The following is a 23,052-nucleotide window of genomic DNA, read 5'->3' as shown; positions in this document are numbered from 1 at the left end:
CCGTTTGGAATCCCCAGCGTTGTGAGCCCCAAAGCTTTGCTCCTGGCTGCGACCTTCTCGAGGCAACCATCCTGCGCCACTCACCTCTGTGACCGACTTTGTTGGGGGCGGGAGGGCAGAGGTATTTAGAGACAGATCAGCACCGCGTTCCCTTCTGCTGGTCCGTACCCACCTTCCTGCTGCAGGCGAGGGGCTGGCAGAGCCTTCTCTACCCCTCCAGTTCGGGAGTGGTACCGCGAAGGGGTTCAGGGTGGTGCGTCTTCGCAGGGACCCGGTGGGAGTGGAGGAGGGAAGCTGGATACAAAATGGCTGGGGCCGGAGGCCGGCACACTGGGTCCGAAGGCGAGTAGTTGGTGGTTCCCCGCCCCCTCTCCCGGCGGTTCCCACTCACTGACCCCAGCCGGGTAAAATATGCGCAGGAGGCGCCTTGCTAAATAAGCAGCCGAGGCGGGACGTGGCGTCCGGGTTTATCTGCAGGAGCATCCGGTCCAGCGTGGCGGCGTCGAGGGCTCTTAAGCCCTTGCCGAGCGCAAGAGGCGGCCAGCCTCCCAGAAGCCTCCTGTATTTATGCCCATTTGGTCGACACCCAACCACCCTGCGGGCCCCCGTAGTGTAGATGCTAGTTCACCCACACGTGCCTGTGTTCGGGGAGCTCAGGGCGTGACCCAAATCGAGCCCAGACAAGAAATTCCAAGATGGTTGCTAGGAACCACGGAGAGGCTGCCCTTAGGGCCTTCCTTCCCCAAACACCCAATAACCCTCCAAAGGCCAGGAGAAAGAACAGTCATGTTCAGCCTGGCGACCCTTAAGTCCAGCAGTCTTCTGCCCTGGGAGGCAGCTACCTTTAGATGTTTCCAGATGAGTGAAATCCTGGGAGAAGGATGCGCCTCCTGTTGTTACCTCGTTTGAGTTTCAGAGGGGAAGCCAGCTGTGCCTTGTGCTTGGAGGATGGGGCAGCGGATCTTTTTTAAAGTGCCGTTGGATAAGCCCAGAGTTCTTATACAAAGTGACCAGAAGACTATAAGTGTGGGTGTGTTTTTAAAGAAAGGCTACCACACATTATGTAAAAATACATTATCTGTACTCATCCGAGTCCCACCTGTTCCAGTACCAAGTGTCATCGCCCTGAGAACAGCCTCCGAGGAGGGCCATCGGAAGCCTACACATACGTTATAAGCTTTATGATGTGGATCCTACACATACGTTATAAGTGAATCTTGCACACAAGGTTAGAAGGCCAGGGTCCCCCCAAACACAGGATGCCTGGCCTTTCCCCTAGGCCAGGGTGGACCTGGAGGTGTGTGGGAGAGGCCCTAGCGGGTCTTGCAGAGCCAAACTGCCTTGAGAAGGGCAGCCAGGCTCGAGGCCTGCTCCTAGAAGGGCCAGCTCGATTGCCCAGTTGCAGGGCCTGGTTAGCCTGAGGTCGAGTGGTTTGTTATAATCAGGAGACCCTTCCATGGGAACGGAGATTGGTGGCGGAGGGGCAGCCCCCGCTGCTCCACCTGCAGCACCTCTCATTTCGGCACCTATTTCTTTATTTCTCCGTGGGCTGCATGGCCTCCCCTCCCATGCACTCCCTTGCTCACTCTCTCCTCCTCCTCTGTTTTCATTGAAATCCTCCCCTTGCTGAGTGCTGGGTATAGCAGCCTGACCCCCGGGTCAGCTCCCGAGGGGCTCGTGGGAGGGCAGGAGAGGAGGGGGCAGGAGAAGGGCCAAACCACCGGCACGCACTGCAGGCCCCGCGGCATCCCCAGCTCCCTGAGCCCCTTCTTGAGTGGGGACACAAGATGGGACTGCCCTTCGACAGCTTTCTGCTTGTTTTCCCCAGAACAATTCGAACTAACCGGGCCAATAGGTGTAATCTCCCCTCCCCCCCGCCTTATAGCGCCTCGGGAAAATCCCACATTTTAATTCCCAGTGAGTCACGAATCCCCCCCACCACTCGTGCCTCTTAGGACTCTCTTAATAAGATATTTTTAAAATCCCACGGAGTTGAAAAATGTATCCCGAGGAGATGGAGGAGAAACCCTTTAATCCTACCAGCCTACCGTGGAGGCAAGATCCCTAAAAAAGGTGGAGGAGGATGTTGCAAATTACGTCAAAGGCGAATTTACTAGCCTGTTTGTCTCCAGCATCAAATTTCTCCCCCAGTCAGCCCTCCCCGCGGCCCCTTCGCATTTACAGTACCCCCACCACCCCCGTTCATTTTAACTCTAGGACTTTTTTTCTTTTTTTGAGACGGAGTTTCGCTCCTGTTGCCCAGGCTGGAGTGCAACGGCGCGATCTCGGCTCACCGCAACCTCCGCCTCCCAGGTTCAAGCGATTCTCCTGGCTCAGCCTCCCGAACTCTAGGACTTTTAAAGTTAGACAAACAGGCCTCGTTGTCAGCAGCCCCGGGAGGCCGTAAGACTCCGAGAGGCTGCAGGCCCCGAGCTCGGTTCCTGGATTTTCTAAAAGTTCTGGACGTTTACATGCGACTTCGAACTCCGAGAAAAGCCTGTGCCTGGGGGCAGAGTTGGGGAGACAAGGGGAGGGGATAGAAGGTGGCTGGGCGCCGGGCCAGGGCCTCTGCGGTTCGGCCTAACCGAGCCGGAAGAGCCTGGCACGGCTCCACACTGGCCCAGGCCAGTTCTCCCGTCCAGCCTGCGGCAGCAGAGCGGCCTCCTCGCCTGGAACCACGTTCAGAGTTTCCCCACAAATACCCAGCTTCAACCTTCCCGGTTATTTTTGACTTGTTTTGAATAAAAGGAGTCGCTTCAAAAAGAAATGTTGCTACAACATACAACCAGAGGCCTTTTCTCCAGCTGTGTCTGTAACTCGCATGCGTTCAATCTAATAACTTTTAATGTCTGGTCCTAAAATGTCTTTATAAAAAATAGTTTTACAGCATAATAGTCCAGGTGTCTTTCTGCTTGTTACCGGAGATTAAAAAAATGTGTGGGTTGGCTTGCAGAGATATCCACCCCCAGAAAGACCAGGAAGAAAAAAGCGTGCATTCCATTCTGCAGGCGCTGGTCCTGGAAGCGTTCGCGGCCCAGCCCGGCTGGGCACTGCTCGCGGGGGCACTTGCTTGCCTGTCTTTTGCATCAGTTGTTATAAGCAGCTCTGGAGCATGAAGATTTAATTCTGCCGAAGTTTCGGGTTTCAAACGGTAGAGATGTTTCACTTCTGCTTTGAGAAGGGCTGTTTTTATAACTATGTGCTGAGAACTAAAACAGAATGAATAAAATCGCACCTAATACCAGTCCCACAGTCAGCAGTGAGTCTAATTTTTAAAAGGGAAAATATCTGCTAGCTAGAGCTGATTTTGGCCTTGACCTTGACTTAGTAATCAACTTGAGATGCTTTTGATTATTTTTGGCATGGGGACACTCCAGGATATTTTAAAAACTTTCCGTGTGGATTTACAAGCCACCTCCATTTCAGATTTATGTTTCCTGGAGCCTGCACCATCTTGTCCTTAGGCAGAAAGAGACACCCCACCCCCTTCCCAGCATAAAAAGACCCTAGCGGGTAGCCGAATGGGGTCACCTTTGGCCGCGAAGTCCGGGCCCGCAGTCTGGGCGCGGTTAGTCCGGAATACCCCCTCCCCCCACTCCTACCCCTTCCCGCCAGCTTCACCAACTAGGGCTTCTCGGCTCGCCCTTGAGGCTTTGCGCTCCGGGGAGGCCGGAACCTCGCTTCTCCGCTTCCCCCTCCCTCCCGCCTGCCCCCGCCCTCCCCCCGCGCCCAGCGCCGCGCCGGGTGCGCTGGAGAAGCTCAATACGTGTCAATTGAATTGAACTGCTGCGGGCGCAGGCTGTACGCCGCCGCCGAGCACCGATCAGCACGACGTTACCGAGTGGAAATTTATGGGGCGAACGGTGTAAGCCAAAAGTTGCTCCCTGCCAAGGAAAATAAAACGCGGGAGATAATCTCCCAACGCCGGGGTGAGGGGCCTGGGCAGCCCCTCCAACCATCAGAGGTACAGACCGTGAAAATGCTCGAGAACCGGGAGAAATACAGGCGGATCTCCGCTCTCCGACCGCCCCCCACACGCCTCCCGGTGCCTCCACGGGCTGCTCCCCACTTCCCCCACCTCCAAGCAATTCCCACACAATTGAAACGTCCGGGGAACTCGGGCGCGGAGTTCAGGCGGAACGGCCACCGTTGCCTGGGGTGGTGTTTTGAGGTAGCTTTTAACACCGAAATGGGAAAGGGCTCCTCTGGGAGGAAGGGGCAAACTGGGGTGGGGGTGAGCACGGGCGCGCACAGGCCACGCTTCGCTGGGTCTCGGAGGGGACCAGGCCGGGAGAGCGCAGCGCTGGTGGCAAGAGGCGGCGGCAGCCTCTGCTGCCGCTGGGGTTTGACAGCTTTGGCTGAGCGGAGTGCGAGGCGCTTTATGGTAATTGCGGTCCTCCACTGGCCTTCTGGGTAGCGAGGGGAGTCTCGGCGCGCGGCTGGGAGAGCCGCCCCCGCCGCCCCCATCCCTTCGGCTCTGGCTCTGCCGGCAGCCCTCGCCGCCGCCGCCGCCCAAGTCGGTCTCCGGCTCGCCCAGGACGTGCGCCCGGGCCGGGCGTGCGCAGCCAACTCGGCCCGAGCTGGGGAGGGGAGGCCGGGGGACGATGGGGGGGCGCCACCCAAGTGGTCCGGGGTTCGGATCCAGAAAGGCCAAAACGTGCCGGGCCGTGCATCGATGACGGCCAGGGAAACTCGGGCAAACCTTTCCTGGGGAATCACCCCTCCCGAAACCCCGCCGCGGAGGCGCCGCAGCGGAGGGTGAGCGGAGACTGGCGGAGCTCAAACTTGCGAGAGCTGGAGGCGGCGGCGGGCGGGCGGCTGTCGCCCGAGCGCTGCGCCTGCGGGGGGAGGGGAGGCGGCTGTTGGGAGGGAGGGAGGTAGGGCGGGCGGGAGGGAGGACGGGCGGAGGGAGGGGGAGGAGGAAGAGGAGGGAACCAGGGAGGGGGGACGCGTTGGGATCGCGGCGTGCGGCGGCAGACGGAGCCTGGGCTCCCAGCGGCAAGGTGAGGCAGAGCTGCGCTCCTCGCTGAACGCTGGCCGAGCTCGGCGGCTGCGGGGGAGACGCGCAGGAGCCCAGACCGCGACCGAGAGCGGGAGCTAGGCGGGCGGCGGCGGCGGCGGAGGGGGAGCCCGCGAGCCGCCGGGCGGAGAGCCCAAGCCGCGCTGTCGCCGCGCAGGGACGACTTGGCCAACACTCACACACACTCACACACACCCAGCCCGAGCGGGCGCTCGCGGCGAACCGTCAACATGGCGCTGGGGCTCCTGCCCGAGCGCGGGCGGCGGCGGCAGCGCGGGAGCTGCTGAGCCCGGCCAAGCCCAGTCCAGCTGTGGGAGCCCGGAGGATCGCACGGGGCTGTCGCCACCTGCCCGGAGGCTCCAAGCCCGCCCCGCCCCGCCCCCACCCGGCCCAGAGCCCACCCCTCGGCGGGGCCGACCCCGAGGGCAGCCGGCTGCCAGCAGACGGCGAGGGAGTCGAGCGAGCGCGGCGCCGCGAGCGGGCTGCGGGCAGCCAGGGACCGCAAACTTTGCTGCTGGCCGCGCTTCTCCGGTCCGGCTCCTTCTCCGCTCGTTAACGTCGCCAACCCCCCCACCCCTCATCTCTCTCTCCACCCACCCAACCGCCCCCCGCTCCTTCTCGCCGCCTCGAGTCCGCTCGGGGGAAAACTTCAAAGCGCCGGATCGCAGGCTCCCTGCCTACTCCCCCACCGGGGATTTCAGGTCAGTGCCCGGAACACCTTTCCCCCTGGAGGCCGCGGACGGGTGGGCGGGCGGGCGCGCTGAGGGCTGCAGTCGGCCCCCTCTCCCGGGGCCCCCGCCCGCAGCGTACCCCGCGAAGCTTTTGCTTCGCGCTTCCCTTTGGCTGCTTGGCTCGCTTTCGTTTTTATTTCATAGCTGTAAGTTATTAAAAATGCAGCCAACCTAAGCGGCCCGCGTGGGCACCAGGGAGGGAAGGGGCCCGGCTGGGGGCCTGGCGCCTCCGGGTGGGCCAGGAGGAGAGCAGGGAGTTCGCGGAGTGGAAGTTTGCAGCCTGTGTGTCTGCGCGGGAGCGCGGTCGCCGCTGAGCGTCGCGAGTCCGGCGGAGGGGGGGGAGGTGGGCTGGAAGCTGGGAAGCTGGGTTCGGCGTTAGCTCGCGAGCAGGAAGGGGAGGGCAGCGGGTTGCCGTCTGCTTTCTTTTTCGACTCGGGAAAGAACTGTAAAAACCCCCAGCCGCCGCCGCCGCCTCGTCTCGCCTCTCCGGGGGCCGGTTGTTCCTCCAAGTGGAACGTCGGCGTGTGCGTGCGCGAGGGTGTGTGGCGAGTGCCTCGGGCCGAGCCGAGCTCGACCTGCCGCCGCTGCCGCGCAACTCGGGAGGGGAGTCCCTTTTTTTCTTGGCTTGCCCCAAAGCGCGAATCACGTGGATAAAAAAAAAAAAAAACAAACCTACTAAGAAATCGAGCAGAGCGAGGGGTTCCGACTTGGCCCGCACGCCAGCCGGGTCAGACGCTTTGTTTTGTAAATGTTCTTTTAAGATTATAATCTGCGACCCCCCTCCCCCTTTCCCCCTCCTCTCCCTCCGCGATGTTCAGGGTAGGTTTTAAGTTATGAGCCCCCAGGGGTGGGTGTAGAATGTGCTTGTGCGGGGGCAGTGTCGCGGAGGGAGGGCGGGGGCGGGCGAGACCTGGGCCCTCCGCTGGGCGATGCGGAGTCTGCTGGGTAGCCCTGATGGGCGTGTGAAAGTCTGCGGCCGGAGGAAGTTGGTCCCACTCGGAGGGCGTGTGGCACGGAGCCTCCAAGCGAAGAGGAACTTGCGCACCGGGGCACGATCCTCGGCCAAGGCGGGGAGGGCGAGGCGCCGCGGGGCCCGCGCTCGGAGCCGGCGGGCAGCTGCGCTGCAGAGCCTCCGCCAACTCAGGGGCTCGCGGCGGCGGTGACGAGCGCGTGCTGTTTACGGAGAGAGCCTTGGGGCACCGTGTGTGGAGTAGGGCGGCCGAAGTCACGCGTGGTCCCGGCGGGCTTCCCGCCGCTCGCACGCTCGAGTGGGCACTTCCCGGGGTCCCGGAGACGGACGACTCTGGCAGCGTGTAGGCCGTGGCCGGGCGAGGCGTAATTTGCTGTTAATGAATCTTTTCCAGAAAGTCCGCGATCTCCAGCTAGAGGCTGTGAGTGCCCGCGCGCCACGGCGCGCGCCGCCGGCGTCTAGAGGGTGGGGGTGGGGGGAATGGAAGAGCGAAGAAGGAAGGAGGAGGGTTATGTGTATTTAGAAACAAACCTTAAAAAGAAACCAACGCGCTTCAAATAGGTATTCGCACAGCCTCGCTGCGTCTAGACTAGACAGCTCGGGGTTTTAGCTGTGTTTTTCCCCCCTTTTTTCGTTTTGAGAAGACGCTAGGGAGGGGTAGTGTGGTATTTGGTTCTAGGGGTAGTCTCTTGGAGAAAGATCCTTAAAATGGCCTGGGAGTAAAGACTAGGAGGAAATGGCCCACCCCAGAAGGTGGTGGGTGGTGAGTGCAGACAGACTTGGGTATTTCTGGCCATCTGACACTTCCTGTGGCACTGGAAACGGACACCGCGGGCCGAAATCAATCCTTACGAAGTGTTGGGTTCGGTTTTGCCAACAGAATTGCTTGCGTGGAAGGCATTTTAATTGTCAGCTTCAAAGACTCCTGTACGTGGACACTTAGGGAATACGCTCGTTCCTCGACCCTGGCCACTCCACTCTCGACCTGTTATCTGGTGTGGGTTTTGCAGTGTTGGTTTTCGTGTTTATTTTGGGCACGGTTTCAGCGCGTAGAGCGGAGTGGGGGGGGAGGCGATGATTAATATGCCATCCAGGTTTAATCCGAGGCTGGCCTTCAGTGTGCGGGTGTACACCGCCACGCACACCAATTGCCTTGAGGTGTTTAGGGGAGCGCGCGGGTTTTGGGCAGCAGGCGCCCGGCCGGCAAGTCGCGGCTTGGGGCTCGGCTGGCCCCAGCGCTGTCCTTTGAGGCGCTGTCACCAGTAGGTGACTGAGAGTTAATTAGGAAGTGTTCTCCGGATCAATGGGCTGCACAGCTCATTAGCGATTCTCTCCAGCCCTTTGCAGGGCCGTCCTGGCCTCCGCCTCCCACACAGGCCGGGGCCTCGCTGTCCAGGCTGCGGGGAGCGCCGCTGGGAAGTGGGGAGGGGCCGGTAGCGAGGGACGGCGGGGAAGCGAGTGTAACTTCGCGGGGCGGCGCGTTGCGTGCGGCGCCTCGAGGCCCGCGCAGCCCGCTCTTTCTTCCTGCCCGCGGTCGCCTCCACTGTGTCTTTAACTCGCTCCCGCTCGCGTCGCTGCCTGGCTGTTCCTCCCCGCCTCCCGCGCCTATCTCTTGTTCTCTAAGCACGACGCCTGTGCTCCCCGCCCAGTTTAGGATTAGACAAGATAAAAATAGGACTGCCCAGCGCGCGGAGCTGTGACTGTGCCCCGGCAGCCGGGCTGGTGGGAGCGCGGGGGGCCAGAGCTGGAGAGGACCCGTGGTGCGCTCGGAGCGGCCAGCGCCTGTGGGCCTCCTACCCCCACCCCGCAGGCGCCGTCACGCTCCCCGGGTTCTGTCCGCCGTGAACCGTGCGGGCCGGGGGACCTGGGCAGGGTCTCCGCGCTCTCGCGGGTGTTGTTGGTGTGCCGGTGATAGATCGGTCTAGACAGGCATGCAGGCTCCCTCCCGGCTGAAGGACTGGGGGGGCGGGGGGGCGCGGAGACCGCAGCAGACTCCGTGAGCTGCGAGTGAGCGAGCTAGCCTCCGGGCCCAGCGAGCTGGGTGGAGGGAAGGCCGTGGGGGTTTCTCTTAACCCTTTGAAGGCCGTGGTGGGGTAGTGTAATAGGGAAAGGGGGGCAAAGAGCCTAGTGGAAATTCCTGGAGGCAGAGTAGCTCGCAGTGGGGAGGAGCTGAGTCTGGGCCTAGGGTTTTCCTTTCTCTTATGTGTGCACGGTCACATCTTGGTGCATCGGGCTCGATTCTTCCACAAACCAAAAGCAGCTGCTAGATGATCTAGTTTGACCAGGTAGTTCTCAGTCGGGGAGCTGTGAACACACACAATGAACGCCCTCACTTTAAAAACTGAGTTTGGAAGACAGATGTAGACTCAATGTTCCCAAAGAGAATTCATGCGGGTGTTCAAGGACGGGAAGGTCTACACATAGCTGTAGTCGGGTGGGGCCTCTGACCATGACTGCTGCAGGCCAAGGACCTGAGCCTGAAATGCCCTGCCAGCATGTACAGGTATGCACTGAAGAGAGCAAAGCGGTCTTTGAGTTGTCTCTATATAAATAGACACACTTTTAACCAGGAACTTGTGAGGAGTTAGATATGTGCAAGGAGACAGCCTCCAAAAAGGAGTTGGACACTGATGTGTTATGAGATCCATCATTTGTGTGTGTATATATATATGTGTGTGTATATATATATGTGTGTGTATATATATATATATATGGGGCTAATATTAAATTGGTCTAAAATTTTAATACACCTCTGCAGACATTTATCTAGTTCTTTCTAGAGCTTGAAATGGGCGGATGGGTTACCCTATACATAAATAACTCATTACTAACATTCCAGTCTCCTTCTCCCTCCTCTTCCTTTCTTTAAGAGTTTGTGATCTTAAGGGATCCTCTGTTTACATTTAAACTGCAAACCCATATTGGTCTGGCCTGGGAAAGAGCCACATTATAGGCAAAGCAAGAAGAATGGAAGTAGTAGGAATGCTCAGATTAAGAAGTGCGCTTGAATGACATGTGGTGAGACAGATCAAGACACTTGGGCTCCGATGCCCAAATGGAACAAGAGATACATAAGAGATAAAGAACTGGCCAAGGGGAATGTAAACATGGGTATGCAAATACAGAGATGTATAGCGATATTCTGAGAGAAAAATCCCAGACTTTGTTGAGCTGGAAACTGGGGCAGAATTTCTGTAAGTGCGTTCCAGAGACAATAGTCCATTTAAAGGTGTGAAGAGGGTCACTTGGAAACACAAAAAGCATTCATATGCATACATCCATGCTTAGATACACAGGCTGAATGACAAACACTCCTCAATGCCTGACGAAGACTTTCCTGCCGAATGAGTGAGACCGACTTGGGTACAGAAGAGTGGACCACACAACCACATTCGCACACTTATTCACAATGAAATAATGTATCTTTGGCTTGAAGGAAACTGAGGGCCAAGCTAGCAGCCTAAAGGATGGATGGTGTGCAGTGAACTAGGATTATCTCTGGTTATAGTTTCCCTTCTAGGGGTGAGGTGGAGTGGGCAGCGGGTTGGTGATGAGCAGGTAGGAGCCTTTCTGAAGAGATTTTGAGTTCCTGACCTTGAGTGGCTGGATCGTGTAGCCACAAGAGGGGTAGCTTTCCACTTTGTGGTCAGGGGGAATGGCTGTTGCACTGCTGGGGTCCAATTTGCTAAGGTGGAGCAGGGCCTCAGTGGGCTGGGAAGGAGAACAGGAAGAAGTGCGGCCTCTGGGAGTAATAAAAGGGAGGTATGCTTTCTTTCTTTTCTTTTTTTTTTTTTTTCTCTGGAGGAGACCGTGGCGGGGACAGCCTGTGTTGGGTGGATTAGCAGGCGCCTCGGTGACCCCAGACGGGCACGTAAACTCCGGCTAGGGTATGGCTTGCCCGCGGCGTCGATTTGCTGCGGTCCCTCTTTGTCTAAGCCCAGCCGGGAATTCCAGCTTTTATTGGGAAGACCGCACTTGGGTGGAGCCCGCGCCGGGCCGAGTGGGGCAGGGTCGGGTCGCGCTGGGCGGGAGGCTTGGAGCCCGCAGGACGTTTCTCCGGAGCTGCGGGCAGCCCTGGCAATGCCACCCCGGTGGTTTCCTCGAGGACACCGGGCCCGGAGGACTCGGAGAGGCACGGCGGGGCGGGGAACTTCGTGGGTCCATCTCGGCTGCCCCGCCCTACCCTTCTCCCTCCGGCCCGAGGCCGAAAGGAGCTCACAAGGCCCTTTGTTAGGCCCCGAGGTCACACTTGTGCCCTGGGGGCCGCCGATGGGTGGGAGAAAGCAGTGCTGCGGGTCAAGAGGAGCCTCCTTATTGCCTCGGTGCCCCAGCCCATCTTCTGGATCGGGCCCGGTGGGGGCCTCGCCCAGAGCTGGGTGGGGAGGCCTGGGCCGGCCCTGACCCGCCCCGGCTTCTTTGCCAGTGTTTATGGCCGACGGGATTCCGTCTGTTTGCAAAACCGGACGTGCTGCTGAGGCCTAGGTGGTGGAGCCAGGAGAAGCCGCCGGGGCGGGAGTAAATGGTCTGCCCCCAGCCGCCCGGGTGGTAATCGAGCCGCGTTCGTCGCGCTCACTTGGCCGGGGGCGTCCACTGGTCTCCAGCCCTGCCCGACGGCTTTCTCTGGTTGCCCTCAACGTGTTCCTCAGGAAGGGATATCTTACTTTTTGTTGGGTGGAGTTCATTAACGACGCCTTTTTGCGATATTTCTGTAGAAGGCTCCCTTTTGGGGCGCAAGCTCACCTCCATGTGTTTACAATCGAGGGTCTCAGAAACGGGGGTCCTCATTCCGTCACTGTTTTAGAGCTGTGTCTGCCCTAGCCGGCACCCACGGGCTCGGCTCTCCATGATTAGAGAAGCGGGGAAGTCCACTCGGAGAAGATCCTGACAGCATAAAAAATAATTTGTGATCTAAAAGACAGTTTCCAGTATAATCTCATTATGCACCACAGACTCCCGATGTTATTTTGTGGAAGGCGGACAATGATCAATTTACATTGACCCGGGGCTGGGCGAGCTTTTAGATGGTAATTGCCATATTGATTTGCATGCAAAAAGGAGACCTGCTAAAATTAAAGACCGGAAGCTAAATTAAACTAAATTTATTGTCTAGGTGCAAACCAGGGGAACTGTTGGGGGATGGGATTGAGTCAGGTCAGGGTACCAGGGGCAGAGCAGGTGAGAAGCCCTGGAGCCTCGGAAGGTCACAACTTTGGAAGCGATCTTTGCCCTTGTGATTTCATGTGGGGAGGAGGAATGTGTTTAGGAAAAAAGTTATAAAAAGACAATTTTGCACTGAAGTCACTAGGATCTTTCAATGCTAATAGGAACTTAGAGAAGTTTACAGGGTTATAGGGGTCTTCTAGCATCATTTCCGGCGTCCCCCCTCCATTTCTATTGTTCTGCCTGGCCAGGCGCTCGCAGTCGTGCTAGGGACACCAAAAACCTCTTGCATTCGAAGAGTTAAAAAATAAATAAAAGCAGCCCGTCCCCCCCTTCTCGCCTTGCTCTCTCTCCCCTCCCCCCTCCCGGAGCGTTAGACCTTTCGGAGAGAGCGCACCGCGGGCAGGCCAGGACCGTTGGCGCTGTAGGGAGTTCCTCCCCGGACGCTGCGGTCCCAGGCTTGGCTGGACGGCGATCGCTTCGGGAAGCCGCCCTCTCCAGGTGGCCAAAGTAGGCGGGGGTGGGGTGGGGTGGAGCAAGGCGTCTGCCCTGGCCGCCGTCTAGCGGTGCCCGGGACTGGGGGCAATAGGTTCCCCGGAGGGGTTAGGAGGGCCCGCCCCGCCCCGCCCCGCCCCGCCCCTCCCCGAACTGGGTGGGGGCCGGGGAGGGCTGGAAACCCTGCCCGTTCGCCAAGGCCGGAAAGTTTAAAAAAGAGAAAGAACGCCACTTGCAGAGGGCTGGCCTGCAGCCAGGGGCGGCCGGCCTGCGGGGGCGTGCTCGGCTGGCTAGCCGGGTGAGCGCCCCGGCGCCGCCGTCTCCCCTCCGTCCCTCCCGCCGCCGAGGCCCCTGCACACCCGGTCGCACTGCGGAGCCATTTCGCACATCCGGAGCTTCAGCGTCTGGAGGAGTAACCAGTCCAGGGCCGGGAAGCCCGAGTGTCCGGTACCCCTGCCTGTACCCATCGAGCCGAGCCGGAGGTGGCTTTGGCAGGCTCTGCGGGTATAGGTAGTTCCCGGAGCACCTGAAAGCCTGGGGCAGACCCGGAAATTGGGGATAGGGTGGGGAGGGGATGTTGGGCCCTGAGGTTTACTGCTGGCCGCTTCTGTAAAGAAAGGTTGGGGAAAGGACAAGATAGCCTATCTCCCGGCTTGCGCTTTTGTGGGGGACTCTAGCTGGCCCAATAGAACATCTTGCTGGCGTCTTCCATCTTAATTCCCTCTCCCACACTACTTTGTTCCCTAGGGTTTTTCCTTTAAATCCTAGGAAAGGTGGATGGAGGAGCTCCCTCCAAAGGGCTTTTGCTCTATCTAGATAATTTGATTTATTGCTTTATGTGGCAAAACTGGGGTAGCAAGCCTAGCTCCTAGTACCAGTAGTCAGCACTTTTCCCAGAGACCTGAAAGGAGTCGACCCGCCTACCCCTGACTATTCTGGGGTACTGGAGGAAGGGAAAGGGGAGGCTTGTTGAGAGCATTGGCCTTACACCGGGGTATAACAGTGTATGGAGGTTTGTAAGATGTAGAGGGAAATGGTGAAAGAATTGGAGTGGACCAGGAGATGACTAGATATAGGAGAAACTGGGTTCGAGGCTCACTGTAGACCAAGTAACATAGGTGTTAAACACTCTTTATCTCGTTCATGGGTACATAAGGCCTAAGGAAGCTTTTCAGAGGAGACAGTATGTGAAAATCAGGATTTCAAATGGCACAATTAGACCAATAATTGGCTCCTCTCCGCAACTCCAGGACTGAGTTTGACCGTGGCCCATTTTTTACTAGCTGTGTGACCTTGGGGGCAAGTTATTTATGGCCTTTGAGCCCCAGTAAGTTTTTTCATTTGTAAGACTGGGAATAATTATCCACCTTTAGGATCTAAATAGAATGCCTGGCACATAGTAGGCCCCAAGGATGAATAATTGCTTTGAATGACTTGTCATGTTCCTATAGGTTGCTCCTCCATTCCCTGCTGCCCTTGAGACCCCCTGAGACTTGCTAGGCCTGTGTCCTGGGACCTAAGGATGCAGATTAAATCTCCCCTACGAGGGTATTCTAGGTCCACCTTCCTGGGTTCCTCTTTCCTTTTGTTACCGTAGTTTGCATTCTGCCTTTTAAAGGATTCCATATGAAAAGACTTGCTTCTCCCTCCCACCCCCAAGTGGGATCATTATATGGTTAGGAACTCATTTCAGAACCGGCATCTAGGTACCCTTTGGCAAGACTTCCTGGCATTATTTCAGGGGGGGAACCACGGTGTCTAGAGGGGCAAGACCTGGTTGGAAGAGGTGAGAGGGGGTGGCCTGGTGCAGAGACCAGAGGTGCTGTGGTTTGTTTGATAGGGATTAAGTCCGGATGTTATGAGGGCTCAATGTGGTTTTCGATAAAGTCTGCCAGGGATTGCTTCTTTTATATCGATATGTATTTAAAAAAATTACTAGCATGAGAAGAAAACCAGATCTGTATGGATCCAGGCTGGTAGTAAGCTACTGTGATCAGGTTTCCTACTCGACTCCCAGAGGGGAAGTCAGTGTTTGATTGAAGCTACACTTGGTTCTTGACTCTCAGGGGATGCCTGCTCTGAAACAGGAGCCCTCCCTCCCTTTCTCTCCTCCTCTCCCCCTCCTCCTCCCTCTTTTTCCCTTCTTCCCCTAAAAGCCTTTGTGCTGAAAGAGCTTCAGTAGGCACGAATCCCTGGTCCCTCTCTAAAGAATGCCTTACAGCCTTTGCTGACATTGTTTTGTGAACAGTGGGTTTTACCAGGCCAGCAGTTTCCCCCCCCCGATTTTAGCGCACGATTTTAAAGGTAGTGTATGGACAAGATGCGCCTAACTGCAGTGATTGCCTCAGTGTGTAGCCTGGGCCAGGGCTTGGAATCTAGAGACGCCTTAACCTTTGCCCTAGGGGCCCTCCTGGAGGGGGGGTGAAGGTGGGGAGCTCGAGGAGGACTGATTGTTTTCGAGGATCTGTTTGTTTTCTCCAGCCACCGAGGCTGAAGGTGGAGTTGGGCAAGTCTGAGTGTATGTTCCAGCTTTGGATCTGATTTTAAACTTGGTTTAATTAGAGAAACTCCTAGGCATTTAACAGTTCTGTACAAATGCAAACTTGAAATAGCTCGAGGCCTACGTCATTTAGGAAAGAATAAATGAAGTACAGAAATGTCCAAACTATGTAAATCCTAGCGTTGTCTGCCCTCCCATAAACACATGACAAGTGCCAAGGCATTTCCAGTCAAAACACCCGTGGAACCAGCAGCCTCCATCCTTTGTATTTATTATTTTATTAACAGCATTTTACACAGCATTTAACAAGCACAGCCTGCCTGCTTTGCACCAGGACTCTAAGCAGGCGAAGGGGTGGAAAATGGATGGAGGTGGGGGAGGAGTGGTTGCTAGAGGACATCAACTAGAGAAATCTCATCAGATGGGTAGGGAAAGCAGCACTGGGGGTTTATTTCTACTGGCCACAAGGAAGACAGACATAGTGTTTTGGAGGAAGAAATCCTCTCTCCCATCCCAGGAGGAAAGTTGTACAGCTGTGATATGTCTGGTCTCAGCTTTGATTCCAGAGGGTAAAACAAGGTATGTTTCATGATACTCTGCCCATCGGTTATTGGTGATTTTCAAAGAATAATTATTTGTCTGCTATCGTTATTCTATATCCTGGTGGAAAGTTTATAACGAAAAGTAATGCCTTTCTTAAGTCATAAAATGAGCCTTGTATGCTTATTTAATTAAAATCTATTTAAGGACCGATTAGGCGTGTAATTTGCACTAATAATGACGATTATGGAAATGTTCAACTTAACCAAAAATCATAAAGGAGACATTTTGATCAGTGGGGTGGCCAGTAAGTATTCAGTGAGTTGGGCAGTTTCCGAAAGACAGGAGGCATTCCGCTGAGGGCTGCAGAAAGCGCAGACCTGTCTGGCCTCTGTGACATGGCATGGAGAGGGGCAGACCTCCCTGTCCCGGCCCTAGCCGGGCCAGACCCCACTTTGCTGAGCATGGAAGCCAACCCTGCGAGTCTCCACAACCTCTATTCTCGTGATGCTTCCTCGAGCTTCCAGGAGTCAACTCTCGGAGAGGGCTGATGAGCCACACGGAAATCTCTGCGAAATGGCGGTGCTCTTTTGCTTTAACAAACAGCGCTGACAAACGCATGCTTCCTTGGCTAGCCTTGGCTGGAGCCTGGAGGGGTAGGGGGAGAAGGGGTCCCTTGTTCCGGAGAAACCTGCCAGCTGCTGGGCTTGGTGCGAAGGCAGCAAAGGCAGACACAATGCTGCTGTTGTTGGTTTGATCTCTAACTGTGGATTGTTAGTCTGGCTTTAACTATGTGGTAAGGGGGGAATGTGAAGGCTGTTTACAGCGAGTGCAAATAATGTGACAGCTGTTGGCGCGCGAGCAGCGCTGCGCCTCCTCAGCACTTACACAAAGCACTCACTATGCAGGCCCGTGGACAGGCTGCAGAGGTGGCGGCCAGTTTCTGGCCAGCGCATCCCCAGATGAGAGAAAGCTCCACGGCACACCCGCCCTCCATCCCCAACACACATCTTTATGACTTCCCAGGATTGGGGTGGGGTGCAGGATGGTTTGTATGTTGTGGTTTAGGGAACTTGTGGTGAGGCAGAGGTGGTGGGAGAAGGCCCACGGGGCTGTGAGTGTCACCGTGTTGGTGGGGTTTGGCCAGGATCCGTCGAACTGGGTCCTTAGCTGTTTGTGACAGAGTTTTTAAGATTTGGGAAAATAACTTTCAGCCCTAAGTAAGCTTGTTGGAAAGAATGTGTTATTAACTGAAAGCTTTCTGGAAATTGCAGAGGCTCTGAAGGCCGTTGTTCCCCTCTGAAATGGCCCTGTTATTCAGACAAGTTAGAGACAGGCGGGTGCTGTGTTCTGTGCACTCGACACTGTTTCCAGCTTGGAAATGCAAGTGTGCAGGTTCAGTACCCTAAGGGGGTGTATTTTGGGGGGAAAGGAGGTCAGATTGGCTTTTGATTACCCACATCCCTTAACCTTTTCTCCCAAGCCTTCCTGTTTTCAAGAGCACATTTGCCTTCAACTGCAGCACGCAAAGGTGCCGTCCTGAAGCCTGCCCACAGCACCACCTACTCTGACTTCATCAACTAGATGCCCACAGCAACAGGCTTTCTTTGAGTTCCTGGTACCCCGCCAGGCCCTGCAGAGAGGCGCCAGGGTGGGAAGGGAGAGCATTGGTGGCGGCAGTTACCCACTAGGCCAGTCCTGGAGGTTCGTGGCTGGCCCAAGCAGGTGGACTTAGGATGGCCAAGAATGTGGACCTGCCTCTGGACCGTCCTGGGGCAAGCTGGGTGTAAAAATTCACTCCTCTCCCCCATGAGTCCCAAGGTTGAAGCCTTCCAAGCTCTGGCACCTGCCTGGTCCTCCCTGGGTTTTGGAAGATCATTTAGGGCTGACTTTGGTCTCTGGGTGTACAGCCTACAGGATATCTGCAAATCTAGTTCATTCTCTCCTGTCCCCCCCCAGCACCTCCCCTCCCTAAGTCTACTCTCTAAGTTTTAACATGGACTTCTACATCTAGTTGGGTTTCCGATGGGGAGCTGGGAGATGCTTCTGGAGTGAGACATGAACTTCGGTGCCAGTTCTATAAATTGGTCTCTTTTTATGACGTGTGCCATTTTCTGTAGGAATGTTGCTTGCAAAACGAGTTTCGCCTTGGAGGAAAGGCGGAAAGATAAACAAGCCTGCAACGCCAAAACACTGGCAGTCTTTCCCTCCTTCCAGCTCTCTTAAAGCAGCCGGGCTGTATTTCCAGGATTAGACTTGTGCATGTGAGGAGGGACTCGCGTTGGCTTTTTTCCCCCAAGCAAATGCAAATTAGAGAAAAATAATTTTCTTTCAACGATATGCAATGTATTAGTCACTTGTTATCGTGCTCCAAGGCAGGCCTCATTTGCGCGTCTGCCAGCTCGCTCACATCTGCTCGGCGCTGTTCGGGGCATTTTAACCTTGGCGGTGTCGTGTCTAGTCCCACGGATCAAGGAGGAGTAATTAAGCCCTGAACAGCTACAAAAATTCATGGGCCCCCATCTATACCGCAGTTGTTCCATGGCTTTGTTTTGGGTGCTCTGAGTTCCACGACTGAGTAGCAGACATGGGATTCCTATTGTTCCTTGTAAAGAAAGTGGGTGCCCCTCTCCTTCTCTGACCCTCATCCCAGCCTTTCTGGGACTCCCAGGCTCTGCACAATCAGTGAGAGACTCGCTTGCAGATCGCAGGACCCCTGCATTTTACACATCTTTTATGCATTAAAAGTTCCTTTGTGCTTCCTGTGTATACTAATGATAGCTGTTGTTATTAGCCTTACGGTATAGCTTGTTCCCTTCGGTGGTGGTGGTGGGGGGGGGGGGGTGGCGGCGACGGCATTTGTGTTTTACTCCTACAAAGCCCTGGTGGAAACAAAAGTGCATTGACACAGCCTTTGGAGGCATGGTGTGGAACATTTATTCTGGATTTGCCCCCAGGTTGTGTAGACTCCCAAGTGGGGACCCAGTTCTGCAGGGAGTAGATCAAAGGGGGCAAGTGGTTTCTTTTTGCGTGGAGAGAGGAGAGTAAGGAGGGATTCCTGGCTTTTGACTTGGGTTTCTGTTGCCGGGTGGCCTCCTGTGAAGGGACACCTGTTTCTAAATTCGCCCTCTCTTGAATACACACGTGGTTTCCTGACTCCCCCTGTGGCAAAACCATGAAGGAAAGTGAAAAGAACAAAAAGCCGGTGGGGTGGCCTGGACAGATTATCCGGGGAGAAGGGCAAGTGTCCCCCGTTGTTCTGTGAGAGACAGGTTGGGGGCACCAGACCCCGGGCCATGGGCTCTGCCTAGAGGAGGGGAGTGTAGCGGGCAATCCAGGTTCGGCAGTGACCCTCAGGGTCAACCCCTGCAGATTCCACCCCAGACCCCAACGCCCGAGATTCGCACCCCTCCCACATTACAGTAGGCGACACTTGGCTCACATCTTTGTAAGGGGAAGCGTCCAGAGGAGCAGCGCTCTAGTATGATCGGAAGGGAACCCAGAACGATGGCGAGGAGGGGTCTGCCGTGCCCATTCCCCGGGTGGGCTCGGCGGCGTTTCCCGGGAGGTCTCGGATTCTCCCTGCGCCCACCCAAAGTTTCTTTTCGTCAGATTCGTTGATGGGGAGAGAAGGTGCGGCGGGGCCTCGGGAAGGGGCACCATGGAGAGCGTGCCAGGCCGCAGGGTCCGAGGGGTTACCTAGGGTCGGGAACTGGGGAGGTCGGGCCGCCTCCGGGGAGGCTGCTGGAGTTCCTGGAAGGCCTGGCGGGGGCGCGCCGCGAGGGCGTGAGTGTGTGCCGTGGTGCGGCCCCGCGCGCTGGGACCTCCGCCGAGGAGCGGCGAGGAGGAGCGGGCGAGCCCCGAGCAGCACGGTTGTGTGTGGTGGGAGAGAAAATCCCTTTGTTGCCGACCGATCGCGCTCCGGGCTGAAGCGCCTCAGCCCAGGGAGGGGGCGCCCCTCCCCCTTTCTTCTTCGCCGGGGCCAAGTTCACTCCCAGCCCAGGTGGCTCTCCGCTCAGACCCCGACGCCCCGGGAGGAGGCCGGGAAGGTTCTGGGTGCTGGAATGGTCTGGGCCGGCGAGTTTCCCCTTCCCCCTCCCACTTACTAATGCAAAACTTGGAAGTGTGGGCGGGGACGCCCCTGCAGGCTACGGCTACGGCTACGGCTGTGGCTTGGAGTGTGCCAAGAGGCAGCACCTGGGCCGGCTGGATCACTTCCCCCACCCCCAACTCTCTCGGGGGAGGGGGTCGGGAGGGGCTGGGACCGGGCCAGCCACCTCCCTCGACCACACCCCTGGAAGCCTGCGGTTTTGCCTCCCAGGGACCTGGGGGGCAACCTTGGGGTCTCTTAACTCTCCAGCAGACCCGGAGGACCCATCCCACACTGCACATCCGGAAGAGCTTTTTCTTCTCATCTCTCACCCTCACACCCCACCCCTACCCCTCACATCCTAAAATAGGAACTTTTTCACCCCTCCCTTCCTTGACACCCGGAGCACAGCGCTGCTGCTGTGACGCAGTCTGTTTGGAGCAACCCCAGGAAGGGCTGGCGGGTGGTGAGCTTTGGGCTTCTGTAAAATCTACACAATTCTGCTGAAGGTCCCTCCCTGCTCTGATCCCCTCTCTGTTGCTGCCTCAGCCTCCCCCGCAGGATGAGGTGGTACTGCCCCAAAGAAACTGTGCTGTGATTCTGAGGCCTATTACACAGTATGTTTAGTGGAGTTGGATACTATTTAGCGGGGTTAAACGTGGCCAGCACCAGCTATTGCCAGGCAAAACTCAAGTCCATAGTGCAGCTTAATCCTTTGGAAAACACAGTGCCAAATATTTACAGAGGGGACCAAGGTTGGAGAGGTTCAGCCACCTGCCCAGAGACACGCGGTGAGTGAGGGTGGGAGCCGGGAGGCTGTGGTGACCATGTTCTCCACAGAGAACCAGCCATGCAGTAGCGAGACCCCTCCCCTGAAGAGTCCTCTGCCAGAGGATCCCAGCACACTGGCTGGGAATGCCTGCCTGGCCACCTGAGCTGGAAGCCCTTGCGAACCTCTCCAGTTCTTCTGGCCCTTAACTGCTGGATAGCTGCGGGTGGGGGCAAGGGGAACCTAGTGAGAGAGATCCCAAGAAAGGACCCCAAGATGGGCCACCCTCAATGCCTGTGTGGACAGCAGGGAGGCGTGAGCAGAGTTAGTTTGGTGGCCATGCTTTCCATATTTTCAGTGCCACTTGACAAGTGTAATGTGCAGACTTTTAACTGACCGGCGCCTCAAGGGTGGGGGCAGTGGAAAGTGGCCCTAGTGGGGTGGGGGGAAGGAAAGGGGCCAAGGCTTGGGACCTGTGGTCTGCCCTCACATCTTTTCACAGAGGGTGGGTGTGCCACTACTCAGGGATGCCAAGGTTGGAGTGATTGCTTATGATCTTGGTCCCTCTGACCCCCCCCCCTTCTGCCAATCAGGCCTTCTCCCCGGTGTCTAGGCCAAGCTCAGGTGCTCTCATCATAACCCTTGGCTGAAGAGCGAATGACTACTCAGAGTCTGTCCAGGGTGACCCAAGCTCTCCTATGCGTTCCATTTCCTTGGTGCTAAGAGCTGGAGACCACGCAGTATGCAGTGTGCATGCCTGCTTCTCGCAAGCCAGGTCTCTCCACTTGGCCCTGGGTGTTCCAGCAGGCAGCTGGAACAGTTCCTAGTCTGTTCTTTAGAGACCCACATCCTCCCCATCTGACCTCTTCTCAGCTGTCTTTCCTCTTCATCCCTATCCAGCACCTTTACCCACTTCTCTCCACTACTAGAAAAAGGGGTTAAACCCCAGATCCAAGGTGCAGCTTCGCAGCTCACAGTGGAACAGGTTGGTGCTTGTAAAGTGCTTTTCATGAGTGATTTCACACATCTTGGCACTTCTGGAAGCATAGCCTGCATTTGGAAGAAGTGGGGGGTGGAGGTGGGCATTGAAAAATAAAAGCAAACGAACTTCATCTATAGCTGCAAAGCACCCTGAGGCACTGTTTGTCATTGAAATCAAGTCATTTGCCCTCTCCACAGTGTTCTGTTGCCAAGGGTCAGCAACATCAGTTTCGAAGCACTTGGCCTTAGAGGTAAAAAAGGCCCCAGCTATTTCAACAGCAGTTTCTAGAAGTTCGATGTCCCTATACTTTGCCTCCCAGTCTCTTTTTGTTTCTTACTCCAATGTCCCCTTAGTTGTACATGCCAGAGAAACCAGGGTGGGGTGTAGGTAATGGTGACCCCTGTTCTTCAGTAGAGGCTTGGTGTGAGCCGTATGGCCTTTGCAAAGGAGATCCCTGCTTTTGTGGGTTTGGACTGCTCTTTGTCACCCAGGAGGAGGGCCTCCTGCGAGCCAGGGCCATTGCTCATTGGCCCTTTCCACTCCTCTCCATCTTTGGCCAGGAACCCGAAGAGTTAAAAGTCTTTAGCTTGTTGCAATGAAATTATGGCTGGCAGTGGCGCCGCTGTTTGTTCAACAGACCTCCACTTTTAAACAGTTCACAAAAAGTTCATGGGGCAGCTAAAGATTATAAGTGTGTGTGTGTGTGTGCGCGCGTGTGCGTGCGTGCGTGCGTGCACGTGTGTGCATAAGTCCACAGCAGGACCCAACAATGTGTTCCCCCCTTTTGCTTTTATGTTCAGCCCCATCTTCCACCCCTTCCCTCCCAACACACACACACACACACACACACACACACACACACACACACACACGACAGTGAACCGCTTTGCTAGCCTCAACCCTCCATCTGACCCTGTGCATTTGAGAACACTTCGTTCTGATGGCTGGTATCATTTATCTGTGCACCATTAATATGGAAAGCCCCAAAGGAGGAGCCCTGGAGAAGGGGAGATGCTCTGAAAGCACCCAGTAGGCCCAGGTGCCTGTAAACCGCAGTCACCTTTCTGCTAAGTCCAGGTGGCCTTTGCTGAAGAAAGGCCCTTTGAAGGGAAGCAGCTGCTGGCCTTTTCGGGGCTGGGCCTCAGTATAATGATTCTGTTTCCGAAGGTGCTGGGAGGTCCTTTGCATAAGGTGTCTACTTAAGGGAGGAGGGTAAGAGGCAGGTTTTTTGTTTGTTTGTTTGTTTTTTGAGTTTTGCTCTTGTTGCCCAGGCTGGAGTGCAATGGTGCGATCTTGGCTCACCACAACCTCCACCTCCCAGGTTCCTGCGATTCTCCTGCCTCAGCCTCCCGACTAGCTGGGATTGCAGGCACGCACCACCACACCCAGCTAATTTTATATTTTTAGTAGAGATGGGGTTTCTCCTTGTTGGTCAGGCTGGTCTCAAACTCTCGACTTCAGGTGATCCACCCACCTCGGTCTCCCAAAGTGCTGGGATTACAGGCATGAGCCATCGTGCCCGGCCAGAGGCAGCTTTTTTAAAGGGGAGGCCAATTTTTAAGAATGGGGACACCAGAAGATTGAGGTTCATTAGGCACACACTTATTCCCTCATCCTTTTCTTGGGGGTTTGGTTGAGTGACCCTTTGGCTCATGATGTAATTTCTGTATTTCATCATGCCATAGTGAGGGGATGGCATGGTGCAGTCCCGCTGCTGCAGCCCGATGACCGGGACACACTGGCACCGGGGAATGATGCTCCACCTTCTCTATTATCCTACCCAGAATGTCTTCCT

At 56.2% G+C, this 23,052-nt stretch overlaps 1 protein-coding gene across 21 annotated transcripts in view; it reads left to right on the top strand.

Moving 5' to 3' along the window:
• BCOR (BCL6 corepressor) overlaps nucleotides 1-23,052 on the top strand; it is a 127,258-nt gene that overhangs the window by 74,137 nt on the left and 30,069 nt on the right. For 4 of the 21 annotated variants that reach the window (XM_054470876.2, XM_054470880.2, XM_054470878.2 and 1 more), the window contains exon 1: nucleotides 4,962-5,721. The exons of 11 other annotated variants lie outside the window; for them this stretch is intronic. The gene's annotated coding sequence lies outside the window, so the exon portion shown is untranslated. Of the gene's footprint in view, nucleotides 1-4,663; nucleotides 4,759-4,954; nucleotides 5,722-6,661; nucleotides 7,143-23,052 lie in introns of those variants that run through there. 6 more of the 21 variants (XM_063660418.1, XM_063660424.1, XM_054470871.2 and 3 more) reach the window with 6 other exon arrangements.

Source organism: Pongo pygmaeus, chromosome X (assembly GCF_028885625.2).
Source record: "Pongo pygmaeus isolate AG05252 chromosome X, NHGRI_mPonPyg2-v2.0_pri, whole genome shotgun sequence".
NCBI classification, from domain to species: Eukaryota; Metazoa; Chordata; class Mammalia; order Primates; family Hominidae; genus Pongo; species Pongo pygmaeus.
Note: the sequence above shows the minus strand (reverse complement) of the source record. Positions and strands in the feature narration are given on the sequence as shown.